Source organism: Aegilops tauschii, chromosome 3 (assembly GCF_002575655.3).
Source record: "Aegilops tauschii subsp. strangulata cultivar AL8/78 chromosome 3, Aet v6.0, whole genome shotgun sequence".
Lineage (NCBI taxonomy): Eukaryota > Viridiplantae > Streptophyta > Magnoliopsida > Poales > Poaceae > Aegilops > Aegilops tauschii.
This window is the reverse complement of record NC_053037.3, coordinates 508,370,782-508,397,333: the sequence shown is the minus strand read 5'-3', so window position 1 is coordinate 508,397,333 and position 26,552 is coordinate 508,370,782.

The following is a 26,552-nucleotide window of genomic DNA, read 5'->3' as shown; positions in this document are numbered from 1 at the left end:
AAGGCAATTGAGGATGTCATTCCTACTGAAGAATCTGCTGAAGAATTCATTCCAGAACGTGAAGAACGTCGAGCTAATGCACCTGAAGAAATTGCTGAAGAAAATGGTGCTGAAGAAAATGCTGATCAAATTCCTCGACGACAACCAACTCATCCTCGCGTTGCAAAAGAAGTGCAAGTTGAGAAGATCATCGATGACATTGAAGCACCAGGTCCTCTCACACGCTCAAAAGCTTCACATTTATCTAACTTTTGTGGGCACTATGCTTTTGTCTCTATCTCAGAGCCCACTAAGGTAGATGAAGCATTTCTGGAGCCTGAGTGGATTCAGGCCATGCAAGAAGAATTACATCAGTTCGAGCTCAACAACGTTTGGGAACTGGTTAATCGTCTAGATCCTCGCAAACGCAATATCATTGGCACAAAGTGGATCTACCGCAACAAGCAAGATGAAAATGGCCTAGTGGTGAGGAATAAGGCACGGCTAGTAGCTCAAGGCTACACACAGGTTGAAGGAATTGATTTCGATGAAACTTTTGCACCTGTTGCTAGACTTGAAGCTATTCGCATATTACTTGCTTATGCTAGCCATCATGATATCACTTTATATCAAATGGATGTGAAAAGTGCATTCCTCAATGGTAAGCTTGAGGAAGAAGTATATGTTGCTCAACCCCCAGGTTTTGAAGATCCTAAGCATCCTGACAAAGTCTTTAGACTAAATAAGGCCCTCTATGGCCTCAACAGGCCCCTCGGGCGTGGTATGATACTTTGAAGGAATTCCTCATGAAGAAAGGCTTCAAACCCGGTTCACTCGACCCAACTATTTTCACTAAATCCTATGATGATGAATTGTTTGTATGCCAAATATATATTGATGATATCATCTCTGGCTGTACTGACCAACGTTATAGTGATGAATTTGCCTATATGATGAGTGAAGAATATCAAATGTCTATGATGGGAGAGTTGAAATTCTTCTTAGGTCTTCAAATTCGTCAACAGAGAAATGGCATATTCATATCTCAGGAGAAATACCTCAAGGATGTACTGAGGAAATTCGGCATGCAAGATTGCAAAGGCGTCAAAATTCCGATGCCCACAAATGGCCATCTGTGCAGTGATGAAAATGGTATTGACTTCGATCAAAAGGTATACCGCTCCATGATTGGTTCTTTATTGTACTTATGTGCATCTAGGCCAGATATTATGCTTAGTGTTTGCATGTGTGCCCGATTTCAAGCTACACCGAAGGAATCACACCATAAGGTTGTGAAGCATATTCTTCGATATCTAGCTCACACACTAACACTAGGATTACGGTACCCCAAGGGCTCGGCTTTTGATCTCGTTGGATATTCTGACTCTGACTATGCTGGTGATCGTGTGGATCGCAAGTCAACATCTGGTACATGTCATTTCCTCGGACGATCTTTGGTCTGTTGGTCCTCGAAGAAACAGAACTGCGTATCACTGTCTACTGCTGAAGCTGAGTACATTGCTGTTGGTTCTTGTTGTGCTCAATTGCTGTGGATGAAGCAAACTCTCAAGGACTACGACGTCAACGTGAAGAATGTGCCTCTCTTCTGTGACAATGAGAGTGTCATCAAGATTGCTCACAACCCAGTTCAGCACTCGAAGACAAAGCACATTCAGATTCGTCATCATTTTCTTCACGATCATGTGTTGAAGGGCGACATTTCTATTGAGCATGTGAAGACTAAAGAACAGCTAGCCAATATCTTCACAAAGCCCTTGGATGAGAAGAGATTTAGCAAGTTGCGGTGTGAGCTAAATATCTTAGAATCTTCGAATGTTCTTTGAAAAGGACACTCATCCTAACACTTATGCAAAATTGATGACTTAGATGTGCAACACATGAAGAAACGTTTTTTTTCAATCAATGAAGAATAACACTCTAAGTGTGAAGAAATTAATGAAGAATTTGATTCTCAGAACCCTACGACAATTGTACGCGGTGTCTGAAATCATCATTCTTATACGGTGGGTCACATCACCACAAAAATTGAAAATCTTCAATTTGAGTTTTTCCTCAGTTTTGAAATTCCTCAGTTGTTCATATTCTTCAACTTTGCAAAATCTTCACTGTTTCCGTCATTTTTCTTCATTGGCTACATATATATATAAGTTTATGTCCTCTACAGCATTCACTTATGGCTAATTCTTCAAGTTGGTTTTTCTGCTAAGTGAATGTGATCGGACCCTTCCCCCTCTATGCTATACTCAACCCAATCTATTCACAAATTCTTCATGTGCGTTCTATTTGAAACTCGTTCAAAATCTTCACTATGTCCTTGACAGCTGAAGAATTTGCGAACGGAACTTTTAACTTATCTTATCCAAAATTTTCGGCTTTGCCGCTCAAACCGTTCCGCTTCCCACGATATACTTATCTATTCACCCACGATCTAACACGATCTCCACTTCTCGGTACGTGGGTGACACATGTCATGCGGATGAGAAGGGTCAGGGGCACGTTCGTCCAATTTCTTTGGGCGAACCGTTTTTCACCGTGGCTATAAATACCCCCTCTCCCCTTCCTCACTTCTTTTACTCCGCTCGACCTCTCTCCCGCTCGAGCTTCCCAAACCCTAGCGCCGCCGCTACATCATCGTCGCCGGTGAGGAAGAGCTTCACTGCCTCGACCTCGTCGCCACCGTACTCACGCCGGCCGCAGAAATCTTCACTCCTCCGCCGCCGTACCCGTCTTCCTCCGCCAAGTTATGGCGTGGAAGATCTGCACAGACGAGCTTCACTTCTCCACACCTTAGTTCGTCGTGTTCTTTGTTCAGGATAATTAAAAGTTACTTTTACTGCCCACTTTGATTCAAATATTTACTACAAAATCTTCAAAGGTGTTTTTCTTCAAATCCTCACACGCTAAAACACCTCACATGTCATCTGTTCTTGATTCGTTTCTCTAAGCATCATTTTTCTTCAAGATTCCTCGATTGTGTGGACATTCGATCTATACAACTCTGGAACCTAAGACAAAGAACGCTTAGTGAAATTCTTCAAGACTCATCTGGTCAAATTCCTCAAACTTGTTCTTTTTTAAAACCTTCTGAGAACGCATATGACCTCTCCAAATTCCTCGCAACTATACTCTGTTCACAGGTACTCATGTCCGCTGCTGAATCACTAGGTTCTCATCAACTTAACTCATTTGCAGCGTTCCTTGAAGAAAAGTTGCATACTTCTTCAGAGAGTTCAATTGTTCAAATTCCTCAACTGAAGAAAATGGCTAGTGAAAAGAGGCCACAGAAAGGAGGAAAGAGGCCTGAGGTCAATACTGCCTTTGAAATCCCTGAGGACATTTATGCTGGGTACTGCACACCCCCTGAGGAAGACAAAAATCAGCGCAAGGTGCGCATTCAGAGGATAGAAAGGAGATGGGCAAAAGAGTGGAGTGAGTACAGGTATGTGACTCCAAAATACATGAAGAAATTCGTTGTTACTCCTCCATGCTCAAGACCTCCATTGGCACCTGGCCAAGAGGCAGATCCCACTAGCATCAAGCGCGGTGAGGAATTTCCTGAAGAATGGGCCAAGCGCCAGGCCAAGTTGGCCAAACAGGCTAAAGATGCAGTGAGGAAATTCAACGAAGATTCCACTGTTGCTGCTGCTGAGGCCTCTGTAAGGCCGAAGAAATCCATGGCAAAGAAGCCTGCACACAAGCCAAGTGCCTCGTCTTCAATACCCTCACGGCCAATTTCCTCAGCCAAGCCCTCACGTCCATTTCCTCAAGCCGCTCCTGCTCCTCCAAAGTCCTCAGTTGCTCCGACGAAATCCTCAGCACCTGTGCATCTTGCCACGTGCCAAAGGACCGCAGGCATCTCCATTGCCTCAGGAGCTTCAGCTAGTTCCTCAGCTGCACCAAATTCTTCAACAAGACCCTCTCTGCTGAAGACTAAGACCACTGCTGGACGAGGCTCTCGCCCAAGTCCTCAGAAGAAGCAGGTCGCCTTCCAAGTACCGTCTGAAGATGACGAAGCTGATGATGAAGAACTTGGTAAGATCATTAGAGACAGGCAAGTCAGGGCCGCTAGATCCAAGGGCACAGAAGTGCCACTGCTTTTGGATCCAAAACTGATCCTCGACTATATTGATCTCTGGCACAAGGACCCAAACACTCCTATGCCTGATTTCAAGTTGACACCTGGCCAAAGTCACATGCTGACCCATTTCATCAGTGAAGAAAAATGGAAATATGAGAAGGCCAGGCAGCTCAAGAAAGCATAGTACATGAAGGAGAAGTTCCTGAAGAACAACGTTGTCTTTATGACAACTGATGAACTTGTAAAGCTCCAGTCTAAAATCAAAGTCTTCAGCGATGATTTCAATGCTTACTATGCTGATTGGAAAGGAGCCAAGGTCAGGTTCGTCAATCTGACGAAGACACTCACTTCAAGTGCCGCTGCCCCTGTGCACATTGAAGTCACTCAGGCTGAAGCAACTGCTCAGCAAACTAAAGAACATGCCAGCATCGCTGATGAAAATCAGGCTGCTGAAGACAATGTGAGTTCCAAGGCTGATGACAGCATTCCAGCCACTGAAGAAATTCCCAGGGCACCCACTAGTGCTGCGCCTGAAGAAAATGAAGAGGTCTGGGCAACTGCATCAGTTGTGCCTGAAGAAACTGCACCAAATTCCTCTGCTCCTGCTGTGCCTACTCCAACTCCAATCCTTCCATCTGCATCAGATGCGAAGAAGACCAAGGCTGCAGAGCGTGTAGCTGTGAAGAAAAGGAAAGCATCAACTCCTTCAGATTCTTCAGCACCGAAGAAGATGAAGTCTATGACCAGCTCTTTTGCTAATCCAATTGATGCTGTTCCTGTTTCCTCCATGCCATCAAAGGACCTTGTTCCTTTTGATGAAGAATATGTGATCCCTAGCCGATCTGATGAAGATACTCCTTCTGCTGCTACGTCAGAGCAGATGGATGAATAAATTGAAGTGGATGAAATCCCTTCAACCCCAGTTGTTTTCTCGCCGATGCCTCAGTTTACTGCTGAAGAGGCCAGCGTTCAAGAAATTGAAGATGAAGATGTGGACATTGGCTGTACCACACCTGTAATGAATGATGACTTTTGGGAAAGTCAGCACCCCAATTCTCCACTCTTCACTCCACTGCAGCAAATTCCTCAGTCCCTAGTCACTACAGTTCAATTGGGATCTGATGAAGCTCATGAAGACATCCCAGCCGCTAGTGCTGAAGAAAATGAAAATGAAGAAATGATGAATCAGGCTGCCACAGAAGAGGAACCAGAAATTCCTCAGCCTGAAGAACCTGAGATTGCGATTCCTGAGGTTGTGATGCAACTCACTGACACTCCTCTGCCCAAGCCAAAGGATCCATTCTCTAGGAAGCAGAAATTCAAGACTGATGCCTTCTTTGGCGAGCATGTATTCTTCACTGATTATAACCCTTATGACTCTGCTCGCATAAGGAAGAGGCGTTTCTGGACTGCCAGCCTGGCAAATTTCTATTCCTTAGTGCTGTTCGACAAAGACAAAGTCTTCGATCATGAGCACATTCCTCACGTGGACATGGAATCCCTGCCGTGCTTCGAGCCTGTCCTTAGCGTTCTTCATGATGCTGGACTGTTAAATTTCTGCACTGACATCTGTGATTGGAATGAAGAACTTATTCTTCAATTCTATGCAACGCTGCACATCACCGGAAATTTAGAAGATGTGAATTCATGGGTGCTGGACTGGATGTCTGAAAACACTCACTACAAGGCACCAGCTACTGAATTGCTTCGTGCCTTACCTCTCAGTCCGCCCCTTGAAGGTGCTTGTTGCGTCTACAATGAACCTGAGCTAACCGATCACTACATGCAAGTGCTGATGAAGCCTTTGAAGCCAGGTCAGACCTCAAGAACAAAATTCCTTGTGAAGGAATTGTTGTATGTGCCTCAGACTGTCTATCGCATTCTGACGAAGACATTGAGTCCAATCAAGGGCCACGACTCAAATGAATAAGAAGTCGTTGGCATCATGAAGAATCTGCTTTTCAATATCATTCATGGCATTCCCATCAACTTCCATGATTTCTTCATGAGGACTCTGGCCAACGTCGCCATGTCACCGTTTGAGCTGAAGCCTTATGCACCTTGGATTATGAGATTCATCAGGACAAGGCCTTCACTCAATTATAAAGCTGATACACTGAACCATTGCAGTTACTTGCCCCCAATTGAAGTCCTCAAATGGACATTTTCCTCAGCTGATGAAAAGGGCAAGGCTACTGTTGTAATTGATGAAGGCATTCATCCATTGGATGGACAATTTCGCAAGGCTGCATCCTACTCCACCAATGATGAATCTGCCACCCATGACTCTGCCGCCAACGCACCCAAGGAAAATCCTCAAGGCACAGCACCCAGGGTGATGACTGACCGTGAGCTTCTCCTCAGTCTTCACTAGAAGGTTGATCGAAATCATAAATGGGTCAAACGTCAGTTTGGTTCAATTCTTCACAACATGACTGCTACCCACAATGCAGTGAAGAAAAACCACTACTACCTTCATGAAATCCTCAACCGCACCTGGGTTGTTCTGTCTCAAGTCTACAGTGAAGAAGATCTGAAGACAATGGGTCTCAAGGACGATCTTGACTGGGCTGCACCTCCTTCGAAGAAGTACAAGGAGGTCAAGGTTCCTTCCTTGGTGGCCAACTCCTATTCTTCATCATGTGACACTGATGAACATGAAGATTTGGACGACACTGCGGCAGGCCCTACATCGACAAATGACCCCAACAACACTGACGCTCCTTCATCACCTTAATATTCTTCAGGGGCGTTAGTCCTCATTTTCAACCCTTTTGGTCATTTGATGACAAAGGGGGAGAAATTTGAGTTAGTCTTCAAGCAGGTCTATCTTATGGGCATTTTTTTAAGTTGCAACTCTCGTTCTTTTGAAGACTTTGCTGGATCGAGTTGTAAACTTAAACTCTATGGTGACCTGATACTTTTGCTATTTCTTCTGCATGCTTATTCCTCGTTAATATTATTGCACGCATGCTGAATTACATCAGTCGCCATATTTCATCATGCATTTCAAATTCTTCATATATTATGTCAAATGCGTGTATGAATTACAAGATATAGGGGGAGATCTCCATGATTCAACTCTTCAAGTGTGCATTGCTTCAAAAGAAAATTCCTCGCTATGCACATCTTCAGGGGGAGTTCTTCTATATCTTGCAATCAAATTCCTCAATATCAGTATTTACACTTCGTATGTTTATCCCCGTTGAAAACTTAACCTATATTGTCATCAATCACCAAAAAGGGGGAGATTGAAGTGCATCTAGTGCCCCTTAGTGATTTTGGTGTATTGAAGACTTATAGGTTAAGGGACTAATGCGTTTGTGAGTGTACACAGATCTATAAGGCTATGAGGAGTTTGATATTTACAGAGAAAGTCGACCCCTAAAAATGAAGTTCTTCGACTGAAGACTTTGGATTTCTGAAGACTTTCTGAAGACTTTGAAAGTGAAGAAATTGGTGTGACCTTGAAGACTTGGTATTCATTTGAGGAACATGAAGCATGAAGACTTTTTTTTTCGTAGTTTCATTTTCTCTTTCTTGAGTCATAGGAAACACCGTACTGTTAAAGGGGGTCGAGGAAATACTAAGGAAAAATTTCCATGTGATGCTCAACTCAAAATCCTACACCTACCAATCCCTTCGAGTGAAGCCATTGGAAATCTCATACAGTTCAGTCATATTCTTCAGTGACAGAGACGAAGTTCTTCTGGTATCTGAGGAATTTGCTCTGACTGAGGAGTTAGGAATTCGCCAGTGCGGATTGCCTACACAGTGAGGAACATGATAGCCCTGAGGAATTTGATACTCAAATTTCCGACCGTTGATGTGCTATGCGCCAGCTGTCCCAAAATATCTACCCACCTAACAGTCATATCATTGAAGGGCATTTATGTCTTATCATGGCGGGCTGCTCCCTAGGTTATAAATAGCTGCCCCCTACAACCACTAGCTGGTTGGCTGCTCTGAGAGAAACTAACACTTGTCAATTGAGAGCATCCATCCTCCGAGGACTTTGAGTGAAAATCATCAAGTGAGGAAAAACCCCAAACCCAAACACCTACAAACCCAAAGTGATTGAGCATTACTGAAGAGATTGATCCTGCGTGGATCCGACGCTTGTTACCTTTGAAGACTGTGCTTCTTCCAGACGGTTAGGCGTCATGGTCTAGAGCATCCAAGAGGAAATTGTGGATCACCGAGTGACCGAGTTTGTGAAGGTTTGGAAGTCACCTGAAGACTTACCACGAGTGATTGGGCGAGGTCTGTGTGACCTTAGCTCAAGGAGAATACGGTGAGGACTGTGTATCCGGGACTGGGTGTCCTCAGGTTTAAATACCTAGCCGCTCCAACCAGACGTACAACTGAGACAGCAGTTGGAACTGGTCTACCAAATCATTGTCTTCACCAAGCCAACTGGTTCTATTTCCTAAACTCTTTCATTTCCTCATTACTGTGTTGTATTCTCGTTCATATCTATGTTTGAAGACTTTGATTGAAGACTTTCTCAATTTCCTCAGTTCAATTTCTTCAGTCTGTTTGTCTTCATCCTGTGTTATCCTATGTTTACGCTTTCTGTACTCTGTGCTTGTTTTCATTTCATCATGATGACTATGCTTGTGTTCTGCTATGCATACTTTTGAGTACTTATTACGCTGCAAGTAGTTCCTCGCTAAGGAATTTCCTCACCCACAAATTCCTCAGTGGAGAATTTATAAAAATCGCCTATTCACCCCTGTAGTCGATATAATGCACTTTCACTTATTATTGTTATTTTCCGAGCATCAAGCTCATCACATATGCGTTTTTTCCTCATATGTACCTTTTCCTCGCCATTATATGCATCGATATGACTAAGTTTTGGCCAAGCTGGGTTGCCTGGCTCCTGTGCTTATGCCCTACGTTCCCGTTAGTTCGGCTAGGGCATAAAGGGAGCACATCTGCGATTGTTACTGCCGGGTCATCCGAATGTGTACCTCAGACTGGGTGAAGCCGAAAGTTAGCGTTCTTAAGGGAATACTCGGTCGGCGGACTAAAGATGTTTTTTACATTCATTCCATTATGAACCCCCAGATGTTACGTATACTGCGATTTTTTCAATCACAGTTCGGACATGCACATTAACGCATGAACACCCAGGAACCCTTAACGGAACTATTCTCTCTGGAAGATATTTCTTACAATCACAATGTAATATAACATAGCTAGCCAGATACAACTTGTCTGTTCAAGCAACTATGACCCATACGCCTGGTTTTCACGCATACCCCGGTCTATTTTGCCGTTTAGGTATTCGGAAACACTCTGCACCTTCGGGTCTAGAGGTCGAAGCGAAAAGGTCTGCCATGATAATCGTTTTACAATCCGGCTTGGGACAAATATGTCAAGGACAGTACATAGTCACTTGGACTCAAAAATTTCCTCCTCTATACCGTCTAACAGGCTATCTAACTTACAATCCTGTTGGGAATATTTGGCGGCTACTTCTACTTGCTCATACACCAAATTAATGGCAATTTCTTTCCCATCTGACCCTAGAGGTCCGACCCGGGCCATATGATTTGGATAAAGCTTGGTATACCGTGTTTTCACCATGGCCCAGGCCTCTCGCGCACCTTCCCGGCAGGCTGATATCTTCCATAATCGGAAACGCCACCGCGCTCCCTTGAATAGCTGTACAAGCTCCTCCATACTTCCTGGAGGGGAGGCGGATGGCCATAAGGCCTTGGTAACACTTCGCATCGCCTGCCGAGCTCGCTCGTGCATTTGCGACAGCTCTTGTAGCAAATCGTCCGAAGATCCGGACACCTCCTCCTCGGGACGGCCAGTCAGCATACCTACAGACATAACTCTGTCAGTTCCTTTCCTTGCTGAATTACACGAAGGAAAGTTTGAACACATACTAAATATGCCGCCTCGCAGCCTCTTATTTTCCTTCACGGAGTCAGCCAGCTGGGCCTGCACATCTTTCAGTTCTTCGCCCAGCTGGGTATTGGTATCCTGGAGTTTGTTTTTCTCCTCCCTGACCCGTGTCAGTATACGTTCGCCCACGGCTCGTTGCCTTTTGGCTTCTTGTTCACCCGCCTGCGCGACTTCTAGTGCCTCCTCCAGTTTATCTAACGCTCATGCCATGAGATATGCAACAATATTAGCATTGCTGGTATATAATTATATTTTCTCGATGGAGGGGAATATTACCAGGCGATGCCTTCTTGGATTTTTCCAGTTCAACGGTAGCGGCATTTAGCTCAGTCCGACACTTTTCCAGTTCTTGAGACAATAGTTTGTTCTGCTCCGTAAGCACCTGGTTATACAATGATCCTTAAATTAGTTGTATCAACTGTTTCAAGTCTCGGGGGCTACTGGTATATAATTATCATATTTGGACAATGTAAACTTACCCATATGTCTTTCAAATACTGGTCTGTGGCTCTGATAAGCCCGTCTCGAGCAGCTCGGATGTATGCATCAGCCGAGCTAAAGACATTGAATGCCTCATTTGTAAAGCCGGGGTCGCGTAGAACGGCCCTCCGGCGCCGATGATTCATGGCGCTCTCCACTTCCGAGTTTGTGATGGATACATCATCTGAATCCTCTGCCAAAGGACAATCCGGCGTTACTCCCGTATCAGCCCACGTCTTTATGGCAGGGTCTGGAACCTGGCTGTTGGGAGCGAACGCTTTCCCTGATAAGGCACAATCGGACAATGTCACAGTTGGATGTGACTGCCAAGGAGCATATTTACAAAGCCATACCTCTTTGATGAAGGCTCGGTCGTGTCTTCGTTTGCCTTCCGCTTCGAAGGCTTGCCCTGCGTGGGCGCCGCCCTCTTTGGAGTTGCCCATGGTGTAGCATGGCGCGCCGAACGCCTCCCCTCTGGAGCACGAGACAGTGCGGTGGGTGAGGCCGAATAAGGAAGCTCTTTCGAAGGAAATGTCTCGTGATTACTTACATGTGAGGCAGGGAGAAGACCGGGATAGTCGGTGGTGATGGCCACTTCCGTGCCGTCATAGCTCGCCTGGTAGAACACCCCATTCTCGAGCTCCACGAATATGTCCAGATCCTCTTCGAATCCGGGGTCAAGGTCCTGGTTGTGGCCCTCTGGCTGTGGGGCGGGGCTATGGAGCCCCTTGGTGATCTTTCGCCATTCCTGTTACAAATGGACAATGTTCATTAAAATTGACCCAGGGAGTAGACTGAGTAGAGTAGTAGGATTGGAACTCACCCAGCTGGGAGGATTGTACATGAAAAATCCATCTCGGTGCTTAATACGAGTGAATTCCTCTTTCTCCCCTTTGAATAGTTCGGCCAATATTTTGGCCAAAGCGGCGGGGGTGTCTGGACCCTTTCGACCGCAACGGGAGGCGTCATCTTCCCCATTATAGTGCCACATGGGAAGCCCTCTGTATTGGAGTGGTTGAACCCCCCGCGCTATGGAAGTCGCCATTACCTCGACTATTGATAATCTGGACTGGGCGAGCGTCTTTATCTTGCCCATCAATTGATGGACTTCCGCGCTGTCTTCCTCCTCGAGGCTCCGAGGGCGCCAGCTGTGGCGTTTCTTCAACGTAGCGCTTGAAAATTCGGGTAGACCCATTCGGACTGGGTCAGGAAGGGCGACGTCCTCGATATAAAACCATTCGGAAGGCCACTCTTTGGATGCCTTCTTCGGCGTGCCGGACAGGTATTCGGTCCCGGCGATGCACCATACCTCGGCTCCGCCCACTTCAAATATTGATCCCTCTTGGTTACGAGGGACGAGGCAAAATAGTTTCCTCCATAATTCAAAATGGGCCTCACAGCCCAGGAATAGCTCACAAAGAGCGACGTAACCCGTGATGTGCAGGATGGAGGCGAGAGTGAAATTGTGAAGTTGGAGGCCATAATACTCCAGAAGTCCTCGGAGGAACGGATGGATTGGAAATCCGACGCCTCTTAGCAGGTAGGGAACGAAGCACACTCGTTCCCCCTGGATGGATTGGGGAAATTCTCAGCCTGAGTTCCGCCGTTGAAGGAAGTCAATCCTGCTCGAACGGGGACTAGATCCGCGGGGGGAAGAAATCCCAGTGTTTGCAGCTTGACTAGCTGACCGTGGGATACGGAACATCTCTCCCAATCACCTTTTTCAGGGCCGTGGGGATGGGAGGTAGAACTGGGAGTGCTAGCCATGTTGGAGTGGTCTCTCCTAGCAAGCTCTGAGGATTTTCCGCATGATGTGGAATAGATCTGAGATCCAATCCCTTTAAATAGACGCTTTTCTTACATGGCCAGGGTGTTATGTGCAAAAAATACCCTGACCTCTCGTATTCGCTCGACACGTGGAAGCTGAAGCTATGGATGCGCAGAAGCCGATGGGAATGGCATTAAATGGAAGGCCAAATACAGCTCTTCGAAGTCATCGGAGGAGGAACCCGCCTTGCAATGCCGAAGACAATCTGCGTGCCGGATACATCGTCATTGAAAGCCCGGTTCGGGGGCTACTGAGGGAGTCCTGGACTAAGGGGTCCTCGGGCGTCCGGCCTGTTGGACATGGGCCGGACTGATGGGCTGTGAAGATGCAAGACCGAAGACTCTCACCCATGTCCGGATGGGACTCTCCTTGGCGTGGAAGGCAAGCTTGGCGCCCGGATATGAAGATTCCTTTCTCTATAACCGACTTTGTATAACCCTAGTCCCCTCGGTGTCTATATAAACCGGAGGGCTTAGTCCGTAGGGACAAGAATAATCATAGTCATATAGGCTAGACTTTTAGGGTTTTAGCCATTACGATCTTGAGGTAGATCAACTCTTGTAATACTCATATTCATCAAGATCAATCAAGCAGGAAGTAGGGTATTACCTCCATAGAGAGGGCCCGAACCTGGGTAAACATCGTGTCCCCCGTCTCCGGTTACCATCAACCTTAGACGCATAGTTCGGGACCCCCTACCCGAGATCCACCGGTTTTGACACCGACAGCCACCGCCACCCGAACAGAGCTTGTCGCCGCACCCGTTGCCGTCGTGTCCGCGGCTCGCGCCGCCGCCGCGTCACAGATCGGATCAGGCGCGTCTCCATACGAATCGGGACTCCACACAAACCCAAAGACGAGGGAGAGAGGTGATGTCCTCCGCCACCGCAGTCGGCCCTGGGGCTTAGACATGCGGCGTCCCCCGGTGGCAGCAGAGGGAGGGGAGGAGGGAGTGCGGGCTGGCGGCAGCTAGGATTTTGGGTGCCGCTCGAATCACCCTGCAGGAGCGACGCGGGGGCTGTGCTTTCTCAGATTTGCATTAGAATGAAAATTGTTCATTTAAGAAGTCCCTAGGAAGAGTGGCTTGCTAAATACTCCCACTGTCCCTAAATAAGTGACTCAAGTTTTTACTAACTTTGTACTAAAGCAAGTACAAACTTAAGTCACTTATTTTGGGACGGAGGGTAAAGTTAGTACAAATTTGAGTCACTTATTTTGGGACAGAGGGAATATATTACAACACTGGGAGGATTCCTAGCAAGATCTGCTTGCTACTGGCAACATTGGGCCAATTTGTTCCATTATGCGTTAGTTTTGCAACCTCCCACTTCTCACAATGCCAATGCTTCTTTAGTTACATGTTTCTTAAATTTACTTATGTATAGTTGTAACTATGAACTTTTGATGCTTAGATACGTTAGCAACACAACCACTTTTACTGGAGCCTATTCTAAGCTAGGTTTATTATAGACTTAAATTTTATTATTTCACTTTCATTCTACCTTTTACTCTAATAATTGAAGCTTCTTTTCCATTGGCTGAGGCTTGCAACTGCAACTTTGTCATATCAACTTATTTGTGTCAGCAGACAAAATCAAGGATTTTGTTTGCAAATGCTCTCAAACCATTGCTTAAAAAACATGCATTGTATTGTTAACCTACCATGTAGCAGACATGTTAGTCATCAATCATATATATTCAACAAACAGTGTCTAATCTAGATTTTTCCCATTCTAAAATCTTGATTGGTGGTTGCCCCATCCTTGAATACCATTTCTTAAGTATTAATGGACTGCTAAAGCAATTTCTTATACCCTCTGTCCCATTATTATATTGCCAGTTCCAGAAGTGCAAGTGAGTGTATTTTGATCCCTTTGATTGATATTCAGGTTGTGGCTTACTCTTGCACATCTAGATTTTTTTATTGTTGGCTTAAGGCTATATGGTTTGCAGTCGATGGATTTCGGACTGGAGCTTTGAGGGTCAATCTCCACAACTTAATTGGAGGCTCCCAAAGCTTTACACCACAATGATTGAGCTCCACAGAAAAACCAATCATGTGGGGTTCCCAAGCACCCAAGAGTAATAAGCTACTCAAGTTTCACTTCCACATACCTCCATGATGAACTCAAACCAATGCACCAAATGCAATGGCTAGAGCACATGAAGTGCTCAAGACTTCACCCCAAGTCCCACCAAGGAACTAATGCTATTGAGGAGCATGAGAGGAAGAACAAGGAAGAGAACACAAAAGAACTCCAAGATCTAGATCCAAGGGTTCTCGTCACTTAGAGGAGAGAAGGTTGGTGTAAATGTACATCTAGATATCCTCTCTCTTTTCCCTCAAATAGAAGCAAGAATCATAGGGGGTGGAGAGAAAGCAAGCTCTAAGAAGTCAAGTATGGTGGGGGGGGACTTGCTCAAGGTCGTTGGGGCCATTAGGGAAGAAAACCCCCTTAAATAGGCCCCCACGGATTTAACGGTTACGGTGCAGAAAAACACTGGAGCGGTACAACCGCTCCAGGCAAGAAAAAGTGTGCATGCTGTGGCCCGAGCGGTACAGCCATGGTGACGTCCAGTTGTACCGGTTGTTGAAACAATTGCCGGAACAACTGCACAACTAGCGCTTAGTACCATGACCCAAAAGTGAGAGAAATCACCCTGGAGTGGTGGATGGGCAATACAAGCACCGGTTCAACTGCCCCCCTTAGTTCACAGAGTGGCTGCAAGTTCCATTGTGATATAACCGCTCTCGACATCAGTTGTACCGGTTATTATGAAAATAACCAGAACAACTGGCCAGCCACTGATGTGTTCCACTGCCCAAACCCGAGAAGAAACTCCCCTTGGGCGGCGGCTAGGCCGGTGTTAAGCCCGGTAGTATCGTCCATGCTTGGAGCGGTACAATCGCACTAGCATGCAGTACAACCGAAGGAAGAGACTGCGGAAAACTGGTAAAACCAAAACTGCCATAACTTCTGCAAATGAACGCATAAATCAACGAACTCAAGCTTGTTGGTTATTAAGAACCAACAATAGAGAAAATACCAATAATAGAAGGATGAGAACCCCTGCTCAAATAAGGACCGGCGAAAGCGCAATAGAGGATGCATATGAAATCGATTTTCAATGAACTTGAGCTAGACATGAAGATAACCGCAAGCTCTAAAACTCACATAGAGAAAAGCCAAATAAGAACCAAGAAAGATTATACCAAGGTTGCAAAGGTTTGAGTTCTCTACGAATGATAAGGACAAGCTATTCACTCGAGACCCCCCTTGGTTGTACGACTATCAATCCTATAACCCGGTCTCCCAACTAACATCATGAGACCGGTAAGATAGAAAACCTATCAAGGTTATACCTTTGCCTTGTGCATAGTCCACTTGAGGTAGATGATGATGATCTTGAGCTCCTCAAGTTGGACCACCTTTCTTGATTGTGATGGCACGATGAAGACTAGTAAATTGCTCCCCATGCTCCACTATGAGTGAGCCTCTCTTAGGCACATCTTCACATGTCCATTACCACCAGAATGGACAACACGCTTCAAGCATGTGATCCCTTCATGATGCTCCACCTGAACTTGCATAACGCAACCTTGATGACGATCACCACTTGATGCCATCCTCCATGGGTTATGTGAGATCTTCCTTTTGATGCAAGCCCATGGAAAGATATCATGGGATCACTTGATCACACTCGGTACATCTTCTACGCTTTGTGTGTTGATCAACTTGAATCCACTCTTTGTACTTAGTCTTGATCAGCTTTGTATCATATCTTCTCTCTTCATAAAGATGATGTCTTAAAGATAAACATGAATGTTCACACAATCTTCTTCAATACATGCATGGGGTAGGTTCAACTCTCACATGACCAACCTTTGGATAACTCCTTGAATAGGACCTTGGTCAACACATAATCTCCTTCTTTTAACCTTGAAACCAACATATGGTCTTCAAGCATTGCCTATGGACAAACATTAAAGTATAACTCAAAGCAAACATTAGTCCATAGGGATTGCCATCAATTAACAAAACCAAACAGGGGGGCACCATGCTCTTTGAATTGGTTTAGAAATTCCTACCCTAGGGAAGATATTGAAGGAAATATGCCCTAGAGGAAATAATAAAGTTGTGATTTTATATTTCCTTATATCATGATAAATGTTTATTATTCATGCTAGAATTGTATTAACCAGAAACTTGATACATGTGTGGATACATAGACAAAACAGAGTGTCCCTAGTAAGCCTCTACTAGACTAGCTCGTTAATCAAAGATGGTTAAGTTTCCTAACCATAGACATGTGTTGTCATTTCATGAACGGGATCACATCATTAGAGAATGATGTGATGGACAAGACCCATCCGTTAGCTTAGCATTATGATCGTTTAGTTTTATTGCTATTGTTTTCTTCATGACTTATACATATTCCTCTGACTATGAGATTATGCAACTCCTGAATACCGGAGGAACACCTTATGTGCTATCAAACGTCACAATGTAACTGGGTGATTATAAAGATGTTCTACAGGTATCTCCGAAGGTGTTTGTTGGGTTGGCATAGATCAAGATTAGGATTTGTCACTCCGTGTATTGGAGAGGTATCTCTGGGCCCTCTCGGTAATGCACATCACTATAAGCCTTGCAAGCAATGTGACTAATGAGTTAGTTGCGGGATGATGCATTACGGAATGAGTAAAGAGACTTACTGGTAACGATATTGAACTAGGTATGATGATACTGACGATCGAATCTCGGGCAAGTAACATACCGGTGACAAAGGGAATGACGTATGTTGTTATGCGGTTTGACCGATAAAGATCTTCGTAGAATATGTAGGAACCAATATGAGCATCCAGGTTCCGCTATTGGTTATTGACCGAAGATGTGTCTCGGTCATGTCTACATAGTTCTCGAACCCATAGGGTCCGCACGCTTAACGTTCGATGACGATTTGTATTATGAGTTATGTGTTTTGGTGACCGAAGTTTGTTCGAAGTCCCGGATGAGATCACGGACATGACGAGGAGTCTCGAAATGGTCGATAGGTAAAGATTGATATATTGGAAGGTAGTATTCAGACACCGGAAGGGTTCCGGAGTGTATCGGGTACATACCTGAGTACCGGAGGGGTTACCGAAACCCCCCGGGGAAAGATATGGGCCATATGGGCCATAGGAGGGGGCACCAGCCCCGAGGCCGAATTGGCTTAGGGAAGGGGGCGCCACCCCCCTTTTCCTTCTCCTACTCCCTCTCCTTCCCCCTTTCCACCTCCATGAGAAGGAAAAGAAGGGGAGCCGAATCCTACTAGGACTCCCCCTTATGGCGCGCCCCCTAGGGCCGGCCTCCTCCCTCTCCCTCATTTATATACGTGGGCAGGGCACCCCTCGGAGACACACCAATTGTTCCAAGCCGTGTGCGGCGTCTCCCTCCACGGTTTACTCCTCCGGTCATATTCACGTAGTGCTTAGGCGAAGCCTTGCGCGGATCACATCACCATCACCGTCACCACGCCGTCGTGCTGATGGAACTCTCCCTCGACACTTTGCTGGATCAAGAGTTCGAGGGACGTCATCAAGCTGAACGTGTGCAAAACTCGGAGGTGTCGTACGTTCGGTACTTGATCGGTTGGATCGCGAAGACGTTCGATTACATCAACTGCGTTAACCTAACGCTTTCGCTTTCGGTCTACTAGGGTACGTGGACACACTCTCCCTCTCTCGTTGCTATGCATCTCCTAGATAGATCTTGCGTGTTCGTAGGATTTTTTTTTAAAATTGCATGCTACGTTCCCCAACAGATATAAGAGATTACGATTCTAAGGCGGGTGAGGTGCACAGAAACCAGAATTTCCAAGACCCTAGGGGAACTAATTTGCAAGATGGGAATGCTGTTGGTGGATCCATGGTCCAGGATCATTTGAAGACCAGTGAAGACAACGGAGAATAGTCAGGTAGCGGCAAGTAATTCCAGGCCTTGCTAATCACAGTAATTTTGCTCCCGATCTAAGTCAGCAACAACAGTGGTTTTGGGCTTTGCTTGCCCTGCTTGCACGTCCGTGGTGTCTGAGGCATACGTCCCCGTGGTGTAGGAGCCGTCCAGGTAGCTGAGGGCGTACTGGCAGTGATCGTGAGAACATCCATTCCACTGCTTGCCAAGTTGTGCGCAGGATGCAGAGGTGCAGGAGAATGGAACGTAGGAGCTCGATACTATTGGTTCGAACGACATGCCGGTTTGTGTGTTGCATCGCACCCACCCAGGAGATGTCGTTGTTGGTGTTGATGACAAGGGTCTGGCCAAATGCCGGCAACCCAATCCAACGGTGACGACATACTCCACAGAGCCTAGTGCGGCTCCCAGGAGAGTCGGCACGCTCGCATCAGACTGGTGCAACAACAGCCCGTCTTAATACATGATATATATGTGATTACGTGATGCAAATAATTTTTATAAAATACATGTAGTTAACTACAAATAACTATTGAATAAATACAACGTGGTGGGGGAGGGGGGGGGGGGGGGGGAATGCCTCCTATCCGCGCCATAATAGTGTTGTTGTTGCACCATATTTTTGTAATTTATTTAGATATATAGATGTATTAAACCTGTAGTGGGGGTATCAGTATGTTGCTGCCATCTACGATGGGAGCGACTATGCACCGCCACTGAGCTCGAGGTAGCCTCGAGCCTGGGGCCGAAGCCGTCTGAGTGGTTGCAGCCGAATTGGAAGTCTGTGATGGCTTCCGAGCCGGTCATCTCCGGGGTATCAGAGGCGTACGCCCCCGTGGTGTAGGAGCCGTCCAGGTTGCTGAGGACGTACTCGCAGTGGTCGTAGGAATAACCTTTCCACTGTCTGGCAAGCTGTGTGCAGGCTGCAGAGGTGTAGGAGAATGGCACGTAGGAGCTCAATTCCATTGGGTCGAACAACGTGCCGATGTGGGTGTTGCATCGCACCCAGGAGACGTTGTTGCCGGTGTTGATGACGAGGGTCTGGCCGAATGCCGGAGACCCAATCCCAATAATGACCACGTACTCCATCGAGCCCATCGCACCTCCCAGGAGAGCCGGCACGCCCGCGTCGGACTGGTGCAACTGCAACTCGTCTTAATATACGATATATGTGTGATTACGTGAGAAGCTATACATAATAGTACAAAATTTTGTCGTACGTGTGCGTAAATAAATTGCGCGCAAATTGCCGCTGACTAATTAAGATGATGAACGGCACGTACTCCCTACACGAGTAGGTATGAATCATGCTAAGTAATTAAGCATAAGCACGTACGAGGTTCAGGTTGTCCTTGCTTGGAGATGAGAGGCGAGGATCAAGAGCGAGGGAGACTTTGAGCGAGATGAGGTTGCCGATCGATGCTGGGAGACTACCTCTCAGCTGTGGCGAGAAGCAGCAGACGAGCAGCTCATGCCGAGGTTCATGTGGAACGCGGACGAAGCGGACATGCCGTTCAACGAGGCGCGGGTCCAGTAGGGCTCCAACCCGCTTCTTCTCGGTCGCCGTTCAACCCTCCGACCACCCCGCCAGGTAACCGTCCGCTTCTATACTCATCATGGCCGACAACTATATGATGAATTGCCGAAGTTAAAACAGTTTTCCCTTCTTTCTAGTAATGGATTCTCATTTGGAGTCCATGTACGAGCAATATGTTGAGTCATCCGACGACTCTGTTAGATGATATTGTATAGAGGTAAGAGAGGTGTTTAAACCTTGTATCTTTCTATCTCTTCCTCTGCTGTAACCTCCCCAATCTCCTATAACGATCATGATCGATCTCCTCTCGATCTCTTGTAAGCCACGGCACGCATGATATAAATAGAGATGCGGCCCGAGGAAAGGGTTCAACGCTTTCACCAACGTTTACATGGTAACAGAGCCTCTTTCTCGATAGATTGGATAGAGATCGCATCTAGCTACCCAGGCGACGGCAGCCATGTCCACCACCACCGCCGCCATGACGGCCAGCATCATGGGTGCGCTCACCACCGACTCCTCCTTCACTTTTGCGTCATCATCCACCTCCAACCCCACCAACTCCTTCCTCGGACCGCCGCCACAAGAGAAGCTGACGAGGGGCAACTTCCTGCTCTGGAAGGCCATCGTCCTACCCCAGATCATGGGCGCGCAGATGGAACAACATCTCGACGCGAAGAGTCCGGCACCGCCGGCCACCCTCACCATTACCAAGGACGGCAAAGAAGAACAGGTACTGAACTTTGCGAGATCTCTTTGGTTTGCCCAGCAGCAACAGCTCCAAGGCTACCTGATGGGCTCCCTCTCCCGCGACATCCTTGCACAAGTCGCCACGCTCCAGACGCCGGCTGAAGTCTGGCGCGCCATCCACGACATGTTCGCCGCCCAGAGTCAAGCCCAAGCTATCAATACACGCATCGAGCTCACGAACCTCCAAAGAGGTAACATGACCATGGCTGAATACCTTGGAAAGATTAAGAGTCTTACCGATGAAGTTGCCTGCACTGCTGCCGCGCTCTCCGATCCGGAGATCGTGTCCAAAATCCTGGCCGGACTGGACATGGATTACAATCCAGTCGTCTCGGCCCTTGCCGCCTGGGTGGAGCCGATCACCGTTCAGGAGTTGTATAGTCAGCTCCTCAGCTTCGACGCTCGCGTCAGCCTTCTCCATGGCTTCAGCTTTCGCCAGTCCTCCGCCAACGCCGTCTCGCGTGGACGCGGCCGTGGGCGCGGGTGCGGCAACGCTCAGGGCGACAGCGGCTACAACAACAACTACAACAAAGCTGGAGGTAGCAGCTACAACAACACCGACAACTGATCAGGGGGTGGTGGCTTCAACAACAACACCAGCCGCCGCCCCCCTCCTCCTCCCGTGGTCGCCCTCGCTGTCAACTCTGCAAGAAGGCCGACCATGAGGTGATGGACTACTGGCACCGCTTCGATGAGAACTATGTGGCCGATGCTCGCCATGTTGCTGCGGCCATGCGTGAGCAAGGAGGAGATGGCGTGTGGTATGTTGACTCCGGTGCCACGGATCATGTCACGAGCGAGCTGGAGCAACTTGCCCTCCGTGAACAGTATCACGACAATGATCAGATTCACACCGCAAGCGGTGGAGGTATGGATATTCAACACATTGGTCAAGCTTATATTAATTCCCCTATGCTTAAACGTGGTCTAGTCTTAAAAGATGTCCTTCATGTTCCTCAGGCTGATAAAAACCTTGCCTCTATGTCTCGTTTAGTCACTGATAATAATATCTTCTTTGAAACTCACCCTCGTTACTTTTTTTATCAAGGATCGGGCAAAGAGGGAACTTCTACACCACGGTAGATGCATTGGAGGCCTCTACCATCACATCCGGAGCACTTAGTCGCAAGCGTCGTCAGGTCTACTCCACCATCAAGCCCTCTTTGGCAAGGTGGCATCAACTATTAGGACATCCTTCTTCAGTCATAGTTAAGAAAGTAGTCAATAAAGGAAATCTTTCTTTGTCATCTAGCCCTGTTAGTGATTCGGTTTGTGAAGCTTATCAATGTGCCAAGAGTCACCAACTTCCCTATCCTAGGTCAAGTAGTATATCTCATGCTCCTTTAGAGCTTATTTTCAGTGATGTATGGGGCCATGCCCGAGACTCTTTTGGAAGAAGAAAATTCTATGTCAGTTTCATTGATGATTATAGCAAGTTCACTTGGATTTATTTACTCAAGCATAAATCTGAAGTTTTCTCTATATTTCAAGAGTTTCAAAAACTTGTCGAACGTCACTTTGACAGAAATTTTTTGACAGTCCAAAGTGACTGGGGAGGGGAGTATGAGAAGCTACTCCTTCTTTCGTAGCATAGACATTGCACACCATGTGTCCTGCCCTCATGCCCATCAACAGAATGGCTCCGCCGAGCGTAAACATCGCCACATTGTTGAAGTTGGCCTCTCTTTACTTGCCCATGCTTCCATGCGTCTCAAATATTGGGACGAAGCTTTCATCACTGACACATATCTTATTAATCGTTTGCCTAGCAAAGTCATTGGCAATTCTACTCCTTTGGAACGTCTCTATCATCAAAAACCCGATTACAACTCTCTGAATTTTTTTGGGTGTGCATGCTATCCCAATCTCCGTCCATACAATCGTCATAAACTTGAGTTTCGTTCTACTCAATGTGCTTTTCTTGGCTATAGTAATCTTCACAAAGGCTATAAGTGCCTGGAAATTGCTACTGGACGTATCTATATTTCAAGGGATGTTGTTTTTGATGAAACTGTGTTTCCTTTTGCCAAACTTAATCCCAACGCAGGAGCCCTTCTCCGTTCTGAAATAGCCTTGCTTCCAGATCACGGGGGTGAATTAAATAAAACTGACCATGTGAAAAATTCCAAAGAAAATTGTAATTCTGCAGATTGTGGCTGTCATTTTATGTGTGCAGATCCGGACAAAACAGGCACGGGATCCCATGCTGATTCGGCTGGCAGCGGCGCCGGATCCCATGCAGATCCTCGCGTCAGCCCACCTATCTCTGGTGGCACGCGATCCCAGGAGGATTTTCCTCCTCTGCATGTATCCACCGACGCACGGGTGGCCGACCAGGTAGACCCCGCCTGTCTCGCCTCGCGATTGGGTGAAACCGCCAGCCCAGGCGCGGGCGCAGGTGCGCATGTGGCCGACAGCCGCCACCGGGTGGAGCCCACCAGCCCAGGCGCGGACGGGGACGTCTCCCCATGTGCCATCTGTCCGCGGGGCGACGCGGCAATTGACGCAGCTGGCAACAGGGGGACACCCGCGTCGGCGGCGTCAGGATCAGCTACGGGGGCAGAATCTGCCTTGGATCCGGTGCGTGGATTTTCTGTGGAGGTGTCTCCTGCTCCTGGATCTCCTGTGGCTACATCAGCAGCACTACCTCAGCCCCCTCGTCGACATACTTGTCATAGTCAGGTATTGTCAAAGAAAAAGAGTATACTGATGGTACGGTATGATATGACAGAGTCAAACGTGCTTTTCTTAGTACTGTTGGAGAACCAAATCATTTGCATGATGCTTTAGCTCATAAAGAATGGAAGGGGGCTATGGATAATGAATATGATGCTCTCATGAAAAATAGAACTTGGCATTTAGTTCCTCCAAAGAAAGGTAGCAATGTTATAGATTGCAAATGGGTATATAAAATAAAAAGAAAACCTGATGGAAGCATAGACAGATACAAGGCTAGATTAGTTGCCAAAGGTTTTAAGCAGAGATTTGGTATTGACTATGAAGATACATTTAGTCCTGTCGTTAAGACAGCTACTATTTGACTTGTATTGTCTATTCTATTTCCAGAGGTTGGAGTTTGCGGCAGCTAGATGTTCAGAACGCGTTTCTTCATGGTGTTCTTGAGGAAGAAGTGTTCATGCGGCAGCCACCTGGATATGAAAACCAAAGCACACCTCATCATGTCTGTAAGTTGGATAAAGCTTTATATGGTTTGAAACAGGCCCCTAGAGCCTGGTACTCAAGGTTGAGCATGCAGATACAACAACTTGGGTTCACATCATCCAAAGCAGATACCTCATTGTTCTTTTATCATCAAGACAATATTACTATATTTGTGCTTGTTTATGTTGATGATATAATTGTTGCAAGTTCAAGTTCAGATGCTACCACTTGTTTGCTTAAAGATCTAAAGTTAGAGTTTGCTCTCAAAGACTTGGGAGATCTCCACTATTTGCTTGGCATAGAAGTGAAGCAGATCAAGGATGGTATACTTCTTACACAGGAAAAATATACTACTGATATACTTAGGAGAGTAGGTGTAACACCCCGCATGTAACTTGCCATATTTGTAACTCCGACTCTTGCCATTTCGGCTATGTGATATGTTTTTCCCTCCGTTGTCGGGTTTTGTCTTTCGTTTTGCATTTTGCCATGTCATGCATTTTCATATCATGTCATCATGTGCATTGCATTCGCATACGTGTTCGTCTCATGCATCCGAGCATTTTCCCCGTTGTCCGTTTCCAATCCGGCGCTCCTATCTCCTCCGGTGCACCCCTCTAGTTTTCTTTCGTGTGCGTGTGTCAAACTTTCTCGGAATGGACCGAGGCTTGTCAAGTGGTCTTCTTATACCACCCGGAGACTACCGGTCAAGTTTCGTTCCATTCGGAGGTCGTTTGGTACTCCAACGGTTAACCGGGCTTCCGCAAAGTCCATTTGAGTGTCCAGCAAAAAACCCCTCCAAAACCAGCCCAAAACCCACCAAACTCTCTTCCATGCTCTAGGTCGTTCGATCACGATCGTGTGGGCGAAAACCGCACCTCATTTGGAGTCTCCTAGCTCCCTCTACCTATTTATAAGTGGGCATCCCGAAAAACGAAATCTCAGACGAAACCCTAACCCTCTCCCTTCGCGCCGCGCCGGACGCGTCCGCTCCGGCCGGACAACGTCCGCCGCGCGCCCGGCCAACCGGAACGCGCCACGTCACCCGCGCCGCCGCCGAGGCCCGCCGGCCCGTCCCCGGCCCTCCGGCCCGTCTCCTCCCGCGCCTGCCCCCGCCGCCGCCGCCGCCATCGCCGCCGGCCGGCCCAGCCGTCTCCGCCGCCGCCCGACGCGGGCCCGCCGCCGCCCGCCGCCGGCCTCCCCTCCGGGCACCGGCGCCGCTGACCGCCGCCCTCCGGGCCCCTCCTCCTCCGCCGGCGACCGCCGACCGCCGGCCCCTGCTCCTCCTCCGGCCGACGAGCTCGGGCTCGAGCGACGAGCCAGATCCGATCGAGTGGTACTGTTCCCGTTGACTTTCTCGTCCTCGTTATTTCTTCTAAGTCCCAGAATTCTATTCGCATGTGCTCCTGTTCCCGATGCGATAACTTCTTGCATGTAGCTCCGATTCGCGCGTGTAATATGTCAAATTGTTCGTCTCGTGATGCTCTTCATTTTGTTAAATTGCACCATTTTCATTAGAGGTCATCTTGATGCCCAAATCTTCGTTGGAAGAGGGCTAGTTGCTGTTAATCTCTGGTTCTTATCAGAACTTGGAGATTTGTCATTTTTGTATCATTTAATCTGTGCATCGTTTGAGCATGAGCTCTACATGTGTTTTGAAGTATGCCATGCCATATTCCCAGTGGTGTAGTCCATGTATTTTTGTGATCTTTTTGGTGACTATCACAAGCATGCAAAGTAGGCCCCGTAATATTTCTGATTTCAGGGACAATGATTTCTCTAAGTCCTCGTCTGCTGTAACTTTGTTGCCATGTAAACTTGATGCTACAGAGAGATCCATGCATATTTTGGAGATATTCAGTAAGGATGTTTTGTAGCTATAGTTGTAATTGATCCATTCCTGCAATTGTTTGCAATTTTAGAGTACCATAGCATGACTCAATCTTGCTCTACCTTTGCTATAAAATATTTCTGGCAGATTCTTAACATGATATGCATTTTTGCCAAGCTTATTGTAGTTGCTCCTTACATGCTATGCAATTGTTCTTGCCATGGATAGCTTCATAAACATTCCATCTTGCTGTAGGTATGCTTGGTTTGTCATGCATTGCTCTGTAGTGAGTGCATCAAGCTCACAAAGGGGCCTACATATTAATATTTCTGCCATGCTCTGTTTTCTGCTAAGTCTGAAACCTGATAACGAAACTTGCTATGTTTACCTGCTTGCCATCATATCTTCTGTTCCTTTTTGGCTTATGATCAGTAAGGGACTTTTGTCATGTGCATTTAGTAGAACACTACCATGCCTTATTTTGCTATGTTAAGTTCCTGTAGCATGTTGATTTCATGCTCTGAACATTGCTACCTGATGCTGATTTCTGCCATGTCCAGTTTTTCACTAAGTTTGTGAACCTGTAATCTTTTGCACTTTTGCCATGCTTGTTTGAGCTTGATATGTTGTGAACTAGCCATAGCTCAGTGTTCATCTTTTGTCAAGCATCTCCTGTAGATTACTGCCATGTGCTTTGTTTCTATGTTGGGGTTCTGTAGCATTGTTACTTGTTGCATTTTAAGTGCTATCTTGCTGTTAATCGCTGATTAGTGTCATTCTTGTTTTGCTCGCCATTTGCAAACCGTGCATCCGATTCCGGTGATCTTTATATCGATTTCGACCGAAATCATCTCATCTTTCCACTGGCATGCTTGGTTTGCCAAGTTACTTCCATGTTCATCATTTTCCTTCCGGAGCACGCATACGCATCGCATATCACATCTTGCATATCATACATGTCTTGCATCATGTTGCTTGTGCATTTCTCGTTGTTGATTGTGGTTCCG